The sequence below is a fragment of the Nicotiana tomentosiformis genome, chromosome 11 (assembly GCF_000390325.3).
Source record: "Nicotiana tomentosiformis chromosome 11, ASM39032v3, whole genome shotgun sequence".
Classification (NCBI taxonomy): Eukaryota; Viridiplantae; Streptophyta; class Magnoliopsida; order Solanales; family Solanaceae; genus Nicotiana; species Nicotiana tomentosiformis.
The window spans coordinates 80,865,222-80,883,894 of NC_090822.1; the positions used below are offsets into that span (position 1 = coordinate 80,865,222).

Below are 18,673 nucleotides of genomic sequence, written 5' to 3' on the forward strand. Positions count from 1 at the left end.
TTAAAAATTCCTAAGTGCCACATGCTATCTTTACAAATAAGAACTATCAATTAAATATCTGATCTAAGGTCATAAAGTGAATATCACATAATTTTAAAGTTCAATCAAGAGGTTAATCTCGTGGGTATTCTTACTCATAGTGATTTTATGCATGAATTATGCCAAGGTCATTCGGCTCGATCTATATAGTCGTGCACATACAATGCCGAGGTCATACGGCCCGATCCATAGATGCATGCCATATATACATATACTACCGAGGTATTCAGCCCGATCCCCAGGAAGAGAAAAAACTTATCGACTTAGTGGTGTATATATACTACTGAGGCGTTCGGCCACATCGTGGAAACACGGACGCGAAGCCTTGGCGTCTAGACCTTCGCAAATGCGAGACAATAGTCACGAATGTGAAGCACAAAATCCCAGCAGCCCAAAATCCTTATTCACAAAAATAGGAGACCTTTCGTGTTCGCGAAGAATAAAACTAGACACCAGCACCAGCAAAACATGGGGAAATGACCCGAAACCACCTCGAAACTCATCTGAGGCCCTCGGGACCTAGTCCAATAACACCCACAAGTTCCAATACCTTTTTTGAACTTATCCAAAGGCTCGAAATGCCATGAATAACATCAAAATCACAAATCGATGGTCAAAATCCTTCTTTCAACTTTCAAACTTCGCCGAACGCGTCCGAATCATATCTAAATATTCTAGAATGACGCCAAACTTTACGTACAAGTCATGAATCATGATACGAACCTATTCTAAGGCTCGGAATTCTAAATGGACATCGATAATGCCAAAGTCCACTTCATTTCAAACTTAGAAATTTCTAAAACTTTTAAACCGCCAACATTCCACAATAAGTACTGAAATGCTCCCGGACCACTCGATACTCAACCCGAACATATGCCCAAGGCTGAAATCATCATACGAACCTATTGGAACTTTCAAATCCGGATTTCGAGGTTGTTTACTCAAAATTCAATCCTTGGTCAACTCTTTCAACTTAAAGCTTCCGAATTGAGAATATTCCTTCCGAATCAACTCTGAACTTTCTGAAATTCAATTCCGACCACACGTACAAGTCATAAAACATGAAGCGAAGCTACTCAAGGCCTCAAACTGTCGAACGACGTGCTAGAACTCAAAACAACTGGTCGGGTCATTACAATTCCTATCATTGATCTCTAAGTCAAACTCTTGGAGTAACAACACCCACTGCATCAGATACAGCTTTGATTCCTTCTTACTAAGCAAATATTTCAAGGCTGAGTGATCAATGTGCACAATTACTATACTCCCCACAAGATATGATCTAAACTTGTCAAAAGCAATGACCACAAAAAAGAACTTTTTCTCAACAGTCGCATAGTTAACTTGAGCATCATTCAAATCATACCTACATTGTAGATGGGCCTAGAAATGCCCCCATAGCTACGTCACTAGCATCACATATTATTTCAAATGGCTAGACCCACACTATAATAGGAGCACTCACATGTTTTTCCTTTATCAATTTGAATGCTCTTAAGCACTCCACAGTGAACACAAAATTGAATTCCTTCGCTAGCAATGTGATCAATAGCTTGATAATGCTGGAAAAGTTTTTGATGAACCTTCTATAGACCGCATGTCCCAAGAAAATCCTCATGCTCTTAATAGAAGTCGGTGGAGAAAGTCTAGTAATTATATCAACCTTTTATCTATCAACTTCAATGCCATGTGCAGTCACTTTGTAGCCTAGAACAATTCCCTCTTTCACAATGAAGTGGCACTTCTCCTAGTTAAAAACCAGGTGAGTAGCTTCGCAACGTGCAAGCACAAGCTCCAAAATTTTCAAACAGTCATCAAAATCATTATCAAATAGAATGAAATCATCCATGAATACCTCTAGACACTTCTCGTTTAGATCGAAGAATATAGATATCATGCACCTCTAAAAAGTGGCTAGTGCATTACACAACCCAAATGACATCCTACTGTAAGCAAAAATACCTGACGGGCAACTGAACGTAGTTTTCTCAACATCTTTTGGGGCAATGGGTATCTGATTGTAGCATGAGTACCCATTCCAGAAATAGTAACATCCATGTCCAACTACTTTCTCGAGCATCTAATCAATGAAGGGAAGTGGGAAGTGCTCCTTCCTTGTTGCATCATTCAACCTTCTATAATCAATGCACATTCCCCACCTCGTGACTGTTCTTGTTAGGTTCAATTCATTGTATTTATTCTTCAACACTGTCATGCCCCCTTCTTAGGTACAACTTGAATTGGACTGATGTATTGGCTCTTAGAGATGGGAAAAATCACTCCCGCATCTAGCACTTTGATGATCTCTAACTACCTCCTCCAGATTTTTATTCAACTTGCGTTGGGGCTGCACTACTGGATTGCTATTTTCTTCCAACAAATTTTTGTGCATGCAGATAGCTGGATTGCACTACAAGAAATCCGGTAAAAACCGACCAAAACAACCAAACAACGTTGGTCGGTAATGGTCAATAACCGACCAAAACGTGACCATTTACGTGTGGACGGTATTTTAGGGGTCGGAAAGGCATACCGACCAGAGTTGGTCGGAAATTACCGACCAAACTTTGGTCTGTCAATTAAATTCAAAAAACAAATATTGCAAAAAATACCGACCAAAGTTGGTCGGTATTTTAATTATTTAATCAAAAGATTCAACATTTGGGAATCGAACCGGGGTCTGTACTATGGCAGGATACTATTCTACCACTAGACCATTGGTGCATTTTATTTTAAGACTGTCTTTTATTTGATTTATACTCTTTAATTGTATTTTCGCACGAAAATAACCGACCAAAGTTCGTCGATTTTATTAAAAAGTAAAATTACCGACCAAAGTTGGTCAATTTTTTTAAATTTAATATTAATTGTTATTTATTTTAATTAAAAAACCGACCAAAGTTGGCCGGTTTTTTGAAAAATAATTTTTTGGGGACTCAAAAATAGTTTCCCGCATACCGACCAAAGTTGGTCGGTTTCGTAAAAAATTATATATATATATATATTTTTATTTTTTTTGAAAAACCGACCAACTTTGGTCGGTTTTTTGGTCGGTTGACCTTGGTCGATTTTTGCCGAATTTTTAGTAGTGTTGGTTCCTTGAATATCAGCTATGATCCAGCCAATGGCCTTCTTGTACTTTCTCAGCAGCTCCACCAGCTTGTGTTCATGTGTACCTGTCAAGTAAGCAGAAATAATCACCGAAAAATTGTTAGTTTCAAGAAAGAAAACATTCAAGTGAGTAGGGAGGACTTTCAATTCCACACTAGGCTTAGAAGCCTCCTTTTTTAGTTCCTCATCGTAAACCACTTGATCCTCAATCTCAAGAGCTTCAGCCTCTTTCTTTATTTTAGGATTTTTTTTCTCCACTATGCTAGACTGAGTAATACACCTCTCTAGATTATCTCCTACAAGCTTGTCAAACTTATATTTTTTAGCCAACTCTCCAACAACATCAAGCTTGAAACACGAGTATGCAGATGCCTCCTTCCCTAGGGTATTTCATCATTCTGTTCATCTGGAACACCACATTCTCTTACCTAATCTGAACATATGTTGTCCCTCATAGATATCAATAATTGCTCGACTTGTACATAAAAAAAGGCCTCCCTAGAATTAGAGGAACCTCATTGTTCACCTCCATGTCCACCACAATAAAGTCCACGGGGAACACAAACTTGTCCACCCGTACTAGAATATCCTCGATAATTCCTTCTGGCGGCTTGGTGGTCTGGTTAGCTAGTTGTAGGAAATTGGTATGGATTTGATCACTCCAAGCTCGCCTTCCATCTCCCTGAATATAGACAAAGGCATCAGGTTTATAGAAGCACTAGAATTACATGAGGCATTGTCGAATTTCTCACTCCCCAATGAGCATGGTATGGTGAAGCTACCTGGGGGCCCATACTTTTCAGGAATGTTATTTTGCAATATGGTACTGCAGTGGGCATTCAGCTTGACCACTGTTGTCTCCTCTAATTTCCTCTTGCTTGACAGGATTTCCCTCAAGTACATGGCATAAGCAAACATCTAAATGAGCATCTCTATGAAGGGAATGTTCACATAAAGTTGCTTGAGCATCTCCAAGAACCACCCAAAGTACTTGTCTAATTTTTCCCACTTACTCCTTTAAGGGAATGGCAGAGCAGGCATGTGACTACTCTCTTCAATCTCTTTTTGCAGCCCATTACTCTGGCTTTTCTGCTCTTCACTTTTTTGCTCTTCCAGTGTCTGTATACTTGTTCACCACCTCGGGTCTAGCTTTCACTACTGGGTCAGCTAATGTTTTGCCACTTCTCAGAGATATAACTTTGATTGTTTCCTTTGGATACTTTTCTGTGTCAGAGAGTAGAGTACCAGGAGCCCTCTAATAAGTGTAGATTTTAACCACTTACTAGTACCTTTTTGCTTTAGTTTTAGTCTAAAAGTGTTGATTCTTGTTCCCAAAACTAATGAAATTGTACAAATTGCAGGCATGTTAGAGAATTGGGCCTCAATGAAGCAATCTAACACAAAAGGTAGTGTTCCACCTCATAAAGGCAAGAAGGAGTGCAGCAGGTCAAAGTTCGGTCCGCAAAAATATTTATGTGGCCGTAGATCTGGTACTTGAAGCTCAGAGGATGTTTGGAGAAGTGCAGTCCGCACACTAAATGTGCGGCCGTAAAACATGGTCACACTGACAAAAATTCAAAAAGTTCAGAGAATGTTCAAAATGACCAAGCATGAAGCCTTGCGAAAAGTGCGACCATATGAGGAAATGTGCGACCATAGAAGCTAAAGTGCAGTCGCAAATTTAATTGTGCAGCTACAGAAGTCCTCCACTTGCAAAAGCTAAGAAAAGTGCGGACCGCACATGGAATTTTGCGGCCGTAGAACCTCCCGAAAGGGCATTTTTGTCAGCGAAATTTGGGCCACTATAAATAGTCGGGAAACAATTTTTAGGGCAAGTTCTGTAATTTTTAATACTATAGCCGTTATACTTTACTACATTGGGTAATTGGTGATTTTTTTGGGTGAATAAACATTATACTTATCAATTTAATCTTGTTTTATGTCTTAAATTAGTGCTTGTCTTTTGTTTTCTTCAATATTTTCCATGAGTAGCTAGATTTCTCTAGGGTTGTAACCAAACCCTAGTGTGTAAACCTTATGGGTGATTAATTTAATGTTTGTTTATGATTGAGTGTTTATTATTTAGCCTTGTTCGTGCATTATTTCTAGAATTAATTGTTGTAAATATTGATTCATACCTATTTGACTTGGTTATTACTTGTGAAAGAGAGACTTAGGCTAGAAAAACTTGGCAAACAAAAAGTTGGTCTAGTTAGAATTTTGGCTAGTGTAATTAAAGGGTTTGAACTAGAGATAGAAAAAATCCGACTTGAGCTCATATCAACTATTTGAAGTGATAGCCAATTGGGCTTGAGAAAGTCAATTTGGGCAAAATCACTCTATAACTGAGAGGTATTGAGTGGGTAATCTAGTGTTGAGAGTTATAATACACCTCGGTCACTAAAACAAGTATTAACATGATTTACCCATTAGGCTAACACCTAGGTGAAGGTTACATCCCTGGGCCTTTTTACCCATTTGATAAAAACATCAAAAATAATTACTCGTTTTCTAGTTTCTTCTTAGTTGATAATTGTTAGTGTTAATTTTAGAAGTAGAAAATAAAAATCCCTTGTTTGGAAGAGCAATTGAGCTATTTCACTTACTCTCATCAAGTGTACACTTCAACACCCATATTTAACTCCTAGTGGAAATCGACTCCAACTCTTGTTGGGTACCATTCTTCCAACGACCGTTTCCACTCACTATTGAGTGTGGATTGAACGTAGATCACCCTCTTTGATAACAATTTTGCAATCTGCCCCAACGGTCTTTCTAAATTTGGGATGGCTGCCCCCTATGTCTTAAATTTCTCATCTAATTTGCTAATTAACGCCTTCATGAGATTTTCCATACTAGATTGCTTTGACTGTTGTGGCTGGTATTGCTGGTACTGATGCCTCAGCTAGTTCTGAAAATCTGGTGGTCCTTGAGAACTCGAAGAAAAACCTGGATGTACTTGTCAAAAAACTTTTTTGTCATATCTTCTTATGTCCTGATAGATCCAGTTGGTAATCTTCGAAGCCAGTGCTTCGCGACATACATCAGTGAAAAGGGAAATGCCCTTAAGTAGACTATATCTTTTGACACTCCATTGTACTGAAAGGCGTTATTGATTTCCTCAAAGTCCATCAAGTGAGTGTTAGGATCTTCATTCACCTTCCCTCTAAAGACACAGTTGTTCTAGATGGTTTGAATCAAACTTTGCTTCATCTCAAAATTATTTGCTACTATTGCTGGAGGTCTGACACTTGACAGTCCCTGATTGTAGACTGGTCTGCCATAGTCACCTAATGATCTCCCAGGCCTGGGGCCATATTTTCAAATCGGTCTTCAACCAAGAGTCAATTTAGATTGAAACTTTGACCCCCATCCTCTTCGACTGTCTCGTCAATAGCTCTAAGGGCTCCTTTAGCTGTTAACCGTATAGCTTGTTCTCTCTATTGTACTACCTCTGCAGCCAAGTCCACTCTATCATCACTTTTCTTAGCCATGTAATCTTGGGTTGAAGATTTCTCTAAGAAATTTTCTATGAATCCTCTTTCTTTTCTCAGTTATCGCAGGTGTTTCTCCAACTCCAGTTCGTAGGGGATCACTTCCTTTGAAGAAGATTGATTCATACACCAGAGAAGTTAAGCCTGTATCCTGCACACAAGTGTGAACGTTTGAATACAATAAACTAAAATTGGTTCCTGAATTAGTACTAAAAACTATTTTTAAACACTATTGATTTTCAATCCCCGACAACTGCGCCAAAATTTGGAGAGCGCAAAACACAACACAAAATTAATGCTCGCTAGTCAAAGATAGTATAGTTAAATTATCGTCTCCATAGGGATTGGATTTAAACATTACACTTGAAGTTAAAGTTCCTCTTTCGATTAAGCGTTAATTTCAGCAATTAATCCAATTGAAGCGCGGTGAACAATTGCAATGAATAAAATGATGATTTTAGTCTAAAGGGCAACTTCTCACGAATATTTTCCTATTTTCTAGTTCGATTAATAATTCAAGAGGCTCTTTCAATTACCTAGTTGAATCACAAATTTAAACTAGAGCATACGATGTAAAGAAATTCAATATAAAGATCCTCTTTCGATTAAGAAAAATAATGAACAACTTCATAATACGATTTAAAGCTCTATCGATTAATTCAAACAATTATCAAGAATCGAAGTCCTAATTAAGTTATCAATACACCATATCTGCCAACTCCCTAAGGGAAATTACTCCACAGCAATGGAAAATTTATCTCAATAAGGTTCAAAGACATAGAAAACATCAATGCTAATGATTCGATACAAACTCTCGTATTGCGCCGATTGTTGGTCGAATTCTTGATAAATTCTTGTGTCTTCTTGCCTTAGTTGCTGCTCAAATCCTTCATAGGTCAAAAGTCCGTTCAAAAACGTATTTTTGGTGTATTTATACCGTGTAAAAGTGGGTCTGGAAGAAGCTACCATTTCCAACCCGAAACAGAAAAATACTCTGGAAAAAATACAGAGGTGCGCTGCACCTAGCGTCGCACCATAACTGCGCGCTTGTGGGGATTATCAGAGAGCTTATCAATCGTCTGCCAGGAACAATTTATACTGCCGTGCCACACCGTGCGGCGCGGTAGTGCAGTTTTCTTAGAGTAAATTTTCCGTGCACTTTTTGATATCCAGACGTGGTCCTCGACCCCCGAACGCGATTCCAGTTTAATTCCTTGGGCATTTACTCAGACTTCACGACTCCAAATTGTTCCATTTAGCTATAAATTATCTTTTTAACTCAGAAACACTTTCTGCAAGGCATAAAACACATATAGAGTATAATTCACTACCATTTAAGCTCAAATACACGTAAAGTGCAGTAATTAGAGTGCAAAACGGGGCTAAAATGTGAGTTTCTAGACTACCATCAAATACCGTCAAACTATTAGAAATAGATCATTTTTATCCTCCGTCAAATTTTGGTATAAAAAATATCCTCGCTGCTAGATATTTGGACCACACTTAAATATCAAAGGTTTTGTAATGTTCATGGCGTGAGAAAAGGATAGGCCCAATGAGATGGCATACAATCAAATAGTTCAAATTTGAAAGTCCGATGCATTAATCTCAAAATCAGAATGATCATTTTAAAAAGGAAAAGTCATTAATGAATGTGATAATTACCATATCGTAACACGTACATATGGCGGAATACTTCCACTCTAGTTTTGCTCCAAATATTTAAGAGATCAATAGTTTCACTTCTAATAAATTTGATGTAATTATATGCAGCTAGAAATTAATTAAACTGCAAGATAGAATACCGATCTGAATAGGAATTCCTTTTAGAGACAGACAGTGACGCAGCTATACATGTATCTTAGGATGCTTATTTGGTAAAAGATTTATCTATATAAAGTGCATAATTTCAAACTCCAAAAGGAACTGAATAAACGTGTGAGTATAAGACAGTTAATCTCTATATTACCATTTCTGTACAATAACACCGGCAATTAAATTAAAGAAAGATTCGAGTATTTGCAATATCTTAATGAATTTATTATTTCTAGCAAAGTTGATATGATCCTATGTAGAACCCCATTAACTAGGAGTTGGTAGTTTGAATTTCTAACTTGTAACGCCATGGATTAATGATTAACTTCCCATATTTGGAGTATTTTGTATATTACACCTTGTCTATTTAAAGATCTTTTCTCTTCATTCTTTCATGAAGTACCAAGAACATAAAGATTTTAGTATAGAGACAATGGATGCCTTTTCAATAAAAAAAACATGCTCTTCTGAGGCCTCTAGCATCTCTGCTGCCTCTGAAGAGATCGACACAAACACGAAGAAAATGAAAGGTCAAGTTATGGATTTAGGATCTGAGTTAAAGCCACATGAATTATCATCTGCTGGTGTACTTCTTGATCTTAAAGTCAATAATGGTGCCTCAAATCTTGAACTCAATCTTTTTAATTCAACTTCTAGCATGAAAACTTCGGCTCCTGCTAGTGAGTCTTCTAATGAGGCAACGCCTAAAACTAGGGTTTTTGCTTGCAGCTTCTGCGAGAAAAGATTCTCCACTTCTCAAGCCCTAGGAGGACATCAAAATGCTCATAAACCAGAGAGAGCTTTGGCTAAAAGGCGAAACAGACTTGTTGATGTTGTTTCTCCTTTTGGCCCTCCCAATTATCACCCTTACTATAATCCCTACTCAAGTTACACCACACATTTGCCATTTCATGGTTCTTTTCCTAGTAGATCATCCCTTGGTGTTCAAGGTTATTCTTCCGCTATTCATAAGCCTTCTCCCTACAATCAATGGTCTTCTTATTTGGGTTATAATTATCGATTTAACCCTGAAAAGTGGTCATCATCAAGCTCAACACTTTTTAGGACAGAAAATAATCTTGGAATTGGAGGTGCTCCTTTGGAGAATTCCCTCAAGTTTGAGAACAAAAATAGTGCAAAGGGTTTCAGCGTAAGGGATTCACCAGTTAAGGTTGACGATAATCGTGGTGGAAATAACAAAAGGAAGATGGGATTGGGAGAGGAAGATGCAGAAAAGAATGAAGAAGAGACCGAGATTGATTTGGATCTAAAGCTTTAATTTAATTTGTTGCTTTGAATTATTTTCTATTTCATATGGAGTTCTTATTTTTTGCATTGCTTTTATTAAACGTGTGATTTCGTTTTGTTGTCAGTTTCTTGTACTTTCATTTGAGTCCATTGAATCATTCTCTTTACCTTTTGCTCCTTTTTTTGGAAATTTCAAGCTGCTTAATGTTAGAACAATGAGATGTATGTCCTTCAGAATATTACTTAACTATATTAAAGAATAGTGGCTTTAAGGTCAATTACAATATCTCGGATAAACGTACCAACCCCTACTAAAAATAAGTGTACAAAAAGAACAAATTATTCAGATACATTTTTGTGTCTGTTTTGGTAACTAGCCTTTTATAAGTTTAAACCATCATTCCCATTTGTAACAAGACAAATCTTTAAATTGAAACCCATGACTGTTAAAAACATACACATATTCGAAAAGAAAAGGTAAGATTGTACTGGCAGTGATTGAATCATGACGTGGAAAATATCGTTCTGGAATTTGCTTTAATTCTTCTCTAAGGGTTCTGAAATTTGATATTATTTACCTTCCTTCAAGAGTGTAGACTAAGATCGTTGTACGATTCTTCCCCTTAATTAGAAATTCTTCATCAGACATACATTTTGGAATCTGCAATAAAATACCTCACCATTTTAAAATCTTTGATTTTTGATAACTTTTAAAGACTTGCATATAAAAGAGGTATTTTTTTTTAGAGGCGGCTCAACGATATTTGTGGCCTAAACAAACCTCAATAAGAGGCCTTAAATTTATTTAATAAAATTTACCTTGCGTATGATCCTATATGGTCCAATGTACCGAGGGCTAAGTTTTCCTTTCTTACCGAACCTCATAACACCTTTCATCGGTGATACCTTTAGGAATACCCAGTCGTTGACCTGAAACTCCAAGGCTCGCCGTCGATTATCCGCATAAGACTTCTGACGGCTCTGAGCTGCTAGTAGCCTTTCCTGTATAAGCTTAATTTTCTTGATTGCCTGTTGTACCAATTCGGTTCCTACTAACGTAGTTTACCCAACATCGAACCACCCTATAGGCAACCTACAGTTCCGTCCGTAAAGAGCTTCGTATGGAGCCATCTAAATATTGGAATGTTAGCTATTATTATATGCAAACTCAATAAGCGGTAGATGATCATCCAAGCTACCCTTTAAGTCCATCACACAAGCTCGTAACATATCCTCAAGTGTCTAAATAGTACGCTCAGCATGTCCGTCTGGGGATGAAATGTTGTACTAAGACTTACCTGAGTCCCCAATCCTTTTTGGAAGGACCTCTAGAAGTTAGTTTTAAATTGAGCTCCTCTATCCAAGATAATATATACAGGGATACCATGTAGTCGAACTATCTCCTTAATATAAAGCCTTGCATAATCCTCTGCGAAATATGTAGTTCTAACAGGCAGAAAATGGGTTGACTTTGTAAGCCTGTCAACAATCACCCATATCGAATCGAACTTACGCTAGGTACGAGGTAAGCCTACGATGAAATCCATATTGATTACTTCCTATTTCCAAGTCAGAATCTCCATAGCCTGCAATAATCCACAGGGTTTTTGATGCTCAATCTTAACCTACTGACAGTTAGGACACTAAGCAACAAACTCCACTATATCCTTTTTAATTCTATCCCACCAATATACTTCCCTAATATCATGATACATCTTTGTCACTCCTGGATGGATAGAATAACGAGAATAGTGAGCTTCTCCCATAACTTGCCGATGCAGCCCTGCAACATTAGGGACACATAATCGTCCTCGATATCTGAGGACCCCATCTTCTGTAATTTCAAACAGTGTCTTCTCCTTCTGAGGGGTGGTATCCCTATAATGAACTAACACATGATCCTCGTACTGGCGTTCCTTTACTTCAGTTACTAAAGAGGATGTTGTCGTATCCTGAATAGTAATTCCAATATCACCTGAGTCCAGTAACCGAACTCCAAGACTAGCTAGCTGATGAATCTCATGGGCTATTCCCCTCTTTTCTAGCTGTAAATATGACATGATACCCATAGATCTACGGTTGAGGGCGTCGGCTACTACGTTTGCCTTCCCCGGATGGTATAAAATTTCAATGTCATAGTCTTTAAGTAGCTCCAACCATCTCCTTTGACATAAATTCAATTCTTTTTGCTTGAAGATACACTGGAGGCCCTTATGATCTATATAAATATCAACATGAATGCCATACAAGTAGTGCCTCCACATATTTAGTGCATGAATCACCGCGGCTAACTCTAAATCGTGGGTCAGGTAGTTCTTCTTGTGCTTTCTTAGTTGTCTAGAAGAATAAGCTACAATCTTACCATGATATATCAGTACATAACCCAATCCAACGCTCGAAGCGTCACAATAAAAAAACATAACCATCAGTCCCTTCTAGGAGCGTTCGAACCGGTGTAGAAGTTAATATGTCCTTCAATGCATGGAAACTCTGTTCGGAAGCATCAGTCCATTGAAACTTTGCTTCCTTCTGAGTCAACTTTGTCAAAGGTGCTGAAAGGGAAGAAAATCCCTCTACAAATCTCCTATAATAACCTGCCAAACCAAGAAAGCTACGAACCTCAGTCAGTGTCGTGGGTCTAGGCCAAGTCTTTACTGCCTCAATCTTTTATGTATCAACCCGGATACCTTCACTCGAAATGATTTGCCCAAGGAAGGCTATAGAGTTCAACCATAATTCACATTTAGAGAATTTTGCATACAACTTCCCTTTTTGTAGAACTCTGAGCACAATACACAAATGATCTGCATGCTCAGCCTATGAACGAGCATTAATCAATATATCATCAATAAATACAATTACGAATAGATCTAAAAAGGGTCTGAACACACGGTTCATCAAATCCATGAATACTGCTGGGGCATTGGTCAAACCGAATGACAAAACACGAAACTCAAAGTGCCCGTATCTGGTCCTGAATGCTATCTTCGGAATATCTTTCTCCTTAACCCTTACTTGATGGTACCTCGACCTCAAGTATATCTTTGAGAAACACTTGGCACCTTGCAAGTGATCAAATAAATCATCAATCCTCGGGAGCGGGTACTTATTCTTGATCGTCACCCTATTCAACTGTCTATAATCAATACACATCCATAAGAAACCATCTTTCTTCCTTACAAATAACACAGGTGCTCCCCACGGTGATGTACTAGGTCTGATAAAGCCTTTCTCAAGTAAGTCCTTTAGTTGTTCCTTCAGCTCTTTCAGCCTTGCGGGGGCCATTCTATAGGGAGGAATAGATATTGGATTAGTATCTAGTAGTAGGTTAATAGCAAACTCAATTTCTAGCTCTGGCGGAAGACCCAGATTCTCATTGGGAAAAACATCGGGAAACTCATTAACCACAGGGATGTACTGAATGGTAGGTGACTTTACTTCCACATCCCGAACCCGAACTAAGTGATAAATATGTCCCTTTCTGATCATCTTCCTTACCTTGAGATAGAAAATAAATTTACCTCTCGGCGATGCCGTATTACCTTTCCATTCCAAAACATGCTCCCTTGGAAATTAAAATAGGACTATCTTTGATCTACAATTAACGTTGGCATGACAAGAAGCTAACCAATCCGAACCCATTATAACATCAAATTCTACCATATCTAACTCTATTAGGTCCGTTACGATAGATTGGAACGATCCAATCTCTTACCACCAAACTGAGGGGGCGCGCTAGCCGATGGCTGGGTTAGATACCTCGGGTATTATTGTCTTTGACCACCTCAAAACTCACCAGAAGGACCCTAAGACCTCGCTCTCTTATTCTGGGCCCTATCATGCTCACGATTGGACCTCTACTTCTGTTTACGCTCCTCTACACCCTGAGTGTATGCCTCACTACGAGAAATATCCATGTCTGGCTGAAATGAGACCGACATACAATCGTTAAGCAAGTGCAGCTCTAGCCCCATCACAAACCGGTGAACCCAATTCTCCATCTTAGATACAATAATGGGATCATACCTGGCCCACGAATCAAACTGAAGACTGTATTCTCGAACACTCATGTTACCCTGCCGAAGAGTCAAGAACCTATCAACTCTAGCCCGTCTAAGCTCTGGTGGTAGATAATGAAGAAGAAAAGATTGTGTAAACTCCTGCCATACTGCTGGAGGGGCATCCTCACCTCTGGACAATTCCCAAGACTCGTACGAATTAACTGCAACATCTTGGAGTCTATAGGAAGCTAGCTCAACTGACTCAGTCGCAGTGGCCTTTATTACCCTCAACGTCCTCTGCATTCTATCAATAAATACCTGAGGGTCCTCATTTGGATCTGCCCCCATGAATATCGGAGGGCCTAAATTAATAAAATCACGAACCCTCGCACTGACGGACCTATCTGCATGACCAATACTTACTTCCTGACGTCGAGCCTGTGCGACTACTAATCGAGTTAATAGTTGAACAACATCTCTCATCTCCTGACCCGGTGCATCTGGCTGAGTAGTTGAACGTACAGGGGCGGGCGCTGGAGCTGGTACCCCTCGGAGCCCTTCTGGAGAGGGCAGGGTATGTGAAGTCTGAGATGGAATCTTACTATGAGACTCTCCCAGAGCCCTGGTAACTCGTGGCGCTCGACTAGTAATCTCACCAGCCAAGGACTTTCCCTTCTGGGCGGCTGTAGTCTTTGGATGCATCGCTGAAAATATAACATATTATTAGGAACATGAATTCTTATATCGCACGATCTAAGATAAGAAGAGAGGATAACATCCTATATGTCCTGTAGCCTCCTGTTTATAAGTGTGGTGCACAACACACCCATAAACAAGACTCTACTAGACACAGTTTGTAGACAACCCTAGGATAGAACTGCTCTGATATCACTTTTTTCAAGACCCAAACCGATGGGCCGCGACGGGTGACGGAGTTCTACATGTCGAACACCCCTGAGCATGCGTATAAGATATAAACATGAATAACATCTGTTGAATTATGAGAATAACATACATCAGGGAAATCTACCCAAAAGACATATGTAGGGTGAGCCGACAAGGCTGCTATAGACAACTATATACCCAAAAATGGAAGCCGGCAAGGCCACATACTACCCAACTATACATAACGGTCTATAGACCTCTAATAGAAAATACAACTATACAAGGACGAGACTGGGCCACGTCATACCCATATATGTATACAAGATTATCATACCAAAATCAAAAGCAGCTCCGGATCAAATAAAGCATGCCAACTCTCGCTGACCAAGGATCCTAAGAAAGGGGACCGTCAGCTTGCTTACCTGCACCTGCGGGCATGAAACGCAGGCCCCAGGAAATAGGGCGTCAGTATGAATAATGTACTGAGTATATAAGGAATGAAGATCAGTACATAAGAGACATAGAGAAAATATGGAATAAAGAATTCCGTCTGTAAGTCTAAATAACTTTGTAAATTTTGAAACATTTATAATGTCATGCACGTTCGTATAAATATCGTGTCATGCATAGGTATAGGTGTACATAACATCATCAATCCTCTGAGGCAATCCCATCATATCATCTCGGCCACTGTGGGCAACATCGTCAACATATACTAGCTGATCAGGTGGTGGTGCGTATATAACGTCGTAACCTTTTCCCCTATCCCCTATACATATAAGTACATATATCGTATATAATGCTATCTGGTCATGGATAAATGTACATGTATAAATAAATGAAATGCATAAAAATATGTTACTAAGCTCAATATATCTTTCGGATAAACTTTATCAACTACGTATTCTTTTGGGACCCATGAACAGAAGATGTGATAATAAGATACATGGGAATTCAAGAACATAGGCACCTCTAATACTCCTATGAATAGAGTCATTTATGGAAGTTTTGCATTTTCTCGTTTCGCTTATATCGTAGGGATCATGCCAAATAAAGGAGGTCTTAGCCTTAACATACCTGGAGTAGGAAAAAAATCGTGTGATAATCTTGAGAAGGGTTACACCGTACTTTCTTAAAATTGCAAATTCTCACGTTGCTTAAAATACTATGAAATCTCTATTTATATATTTGAAGGTCTGTACCCTTCTGCGTTGCTTCAGATTGCCTTCTACGTTGCTATTCTTTTAAATGGTGAAAGATGTGTATCATTTAATTGCTAAAAGATATATAGTTGCTTTGAATTACAATGCTTATCTTTGAATTGTCCAAAGATATGTAGCCTTCTTTGATTTAAAAATTCCTTATGCTTGAATTGGTTGCCACCTACCTCTAATGACTAAGAGTCATTTGTTTTGATAGTGGCTTGCTGCCACGTGGGGGTGGGGTTAATTTTATCCCATAACTCATTAGTTAATTAGGTAATATCCTGTTACCCGATAATTAACCAATTACCCACATAATTAAGAATTATCTCAAATTACGTAAAATACTAATTATTTTTAATACACCTTATACATCATACTATCATGGCCATATGGTACCTTGTATGGTACTAGTCTATAAACACCGGGTATTATGGCTCGGATCGTATTATATCCAAAATTTACCATCTTCGACGAAACTCATTTTCTTTAATTCGTTTACCCTTTATCCTTCACGGAACTTACTTATCGCTTGTTATAAATAGCATAAATACGTTAACCTCAAGATAATCTCATCACCGAGTCTACGTCGAGTAACTGAAGACGAAACTTTAACGTACAAAAATGCGAGATATAACAATTTTGCACTAGCACCCCGTACCTCGCGGCGCGCCCTACAGCATGGTAGTCCAAGTTTTCCAAAGTAGGATGTTTTTCTCAAATTTTTATATCTACTAAGACTTCAAAGCTCCAAATCATCCATTTTAGCTCCAAACTTTTTTCTCCACTTGAAATCACATCCTACACAGCATAACACACGTAATAAGTACAAATTACTAGCAATTAGGCTCAAATACAATCAAAGTGTAGTAACTGGAGTGCAAAATGTAGTTTAAAACGTGAGTTCCTAGCCTACTATCAACACCCCATACTTGGACCATTGCTCGTCTTCGAGTAATCAAACTACACTTCACATAGAGATGACATTTTTGAGGCAACTCTCCTAACTCATCCTACGAAGAATAATTAAAGCAGACTAAGCACCATACCGTAACGTCCTATCCTCAAGAATAAACTCAAAAGCACCTTGTATTATTTTCAAGAACTTATTCACTTACTAACACACAGAATCCAAAGACATTACCTTTCCTTCACAAGTCATGTGCCCTCACACAGATAATAGAGTGTAGTTCCACATACAATAAACTTCAAAAATAATTAGGAACTCAAGATAGAAAGAATTCAGTCACTCTCAGAATTAAGATTCAAGTGACACAGAAGACGCACCATAGGCTTGTCTATAGTGTAATGCTCTACTAATTTAGCTAATTCTCTCAAATATCAAGTAGGACTTTAATTGGTTGTAATGTAGGCTACGAGACTGGTAGGATACATATAGAAAATAGTGACTATACATCCCTAAGAACTTTAATACATATACATTAACAATTCAAATCCCATACTTATGTTGAACCAAATCCCAACTTTCACAACCTAATAACGCCAAACTCTCAATTTCTTTAAGCACATATAAGATGAGAACTACCTCTAGCAAGGAATCGAATTTTTTCCTAATACATATACAAACTCTTTTTTGTTCTTTTCAAAGTTCTGATATTTGTTTCCTCAAGAAACTTCATTTTTTTTCTTCTTTATTTCAATTCCTTACATGTGGCTCTCACAAATTTACAAACAGGGCACCTTTCTCCATTTTTCTCAGTTCTACTCAAAACTCAATCATACCTCCACTTAGCTTTAACAAGCTCATAGAAAATTCAAGTGCTTAAGAGAGGTAAATGGTTCAAACAAATAATTAATTCAAACAAAACAGGGCCAAGGTTGTAGTGTGGTTGCCAAAGAAAATAGGATTACAAGCTCAAAGAATGATGAAAAACACATATAGATTAAAAAATATATATATACACATATTTACATCCCCCACCCCGCACTTTAAATTGTGTCATGTCCCCATGACACACAAGTAAAAAGCAAGAGGTAAAGGAAACTCCCCTGAATATTTTCTATTTTCGAGAACTTATGAACTCAAACCCTAATTCTAAATTCACTCCTCGTTTCTGCTCCTTGAAATTCTTTATAGATCTCATTAGGACAAATTCATTTGAGTAATATATAAGACTCGCTCTTTTCTTTCTTGCTTGACCTCGTTTTGACCGGTGATCAATCTATGCATCTTCCTGTAAATCTCTAAAAATAAAATTCACATGATCAATTTTAGAATAAGAAAACAAAGAAGAAAAGTTATGTGAATATTCATGCGGTATGTCCAAGACCATTTGTTTCTCATTCTCTTCTACTAATGGTTGTGAATGTAGAAAGGTGGATGGGGGCTTGAACTCTTCTTCCATTGCTTCACACTTAACCAAATCTATATTTTCAATCGTCTCGGTTGAATCAGAGTCCTCTTGTAAAGTGGAAAGCTCTCTCCGTAGATGCTGATCCTCTCGGGGCTCATTCTTATAGGGCATCTCCTCCATATATTCACTATCGCAACGCAATGATCTTTCTGAAAGTATACTTACTATTTGACTCACTTGCGTTATTAGGTTTACAATGGCTTCATCAATTTGTATAAATCTTTCTTCAACACTATTCATGTACCTATACATAAGCTCTCCTAATCTACCATTCTCCTCTTGAGGTGGTTGTCTCATTAGCTTTCATTCCAGTCATAATAAGGTTATTCATCCCAACTAGAGTTAAGATTGTGCCCATATGAAACCTCATACCTGTACAGACTAGAAATAGAGTGAGACTTTTCAAAAGATGAACCATAGAAGGAATACTTACCTACTTGACAGTCAACCCATAAATGATTTCCACTACGTTTAAAACAAATAACAAATGTGTGATAATGTTT

The 18,673-nt window shown here is 38.2% G+C and overlaps 1 long non-coding RNA gene across 1 annotated transcript; it reads right to left on the bottom strand.

Annotated features, from left to right (window-relative positions):
- Positions 1-7,225: 7,225 nt before the first annotated feature.
- On the bottom strand, positions 7,226-10,399 carry LOC117276995 (uncharacterized). Its single transcript, XR_004507268.2, has 2 exons — positions 10,286-10,399; positions 7,226-7,936 (listed from the first exon to the last, which is right to left on the bottom strand). It is a non-coding gene; the product is annotated as an uncharacterized lncRNA (long non-coding RNA).
- Between the last annotated feature and the right edge of the window lie 8,274 nt (positions 10,400-18,673).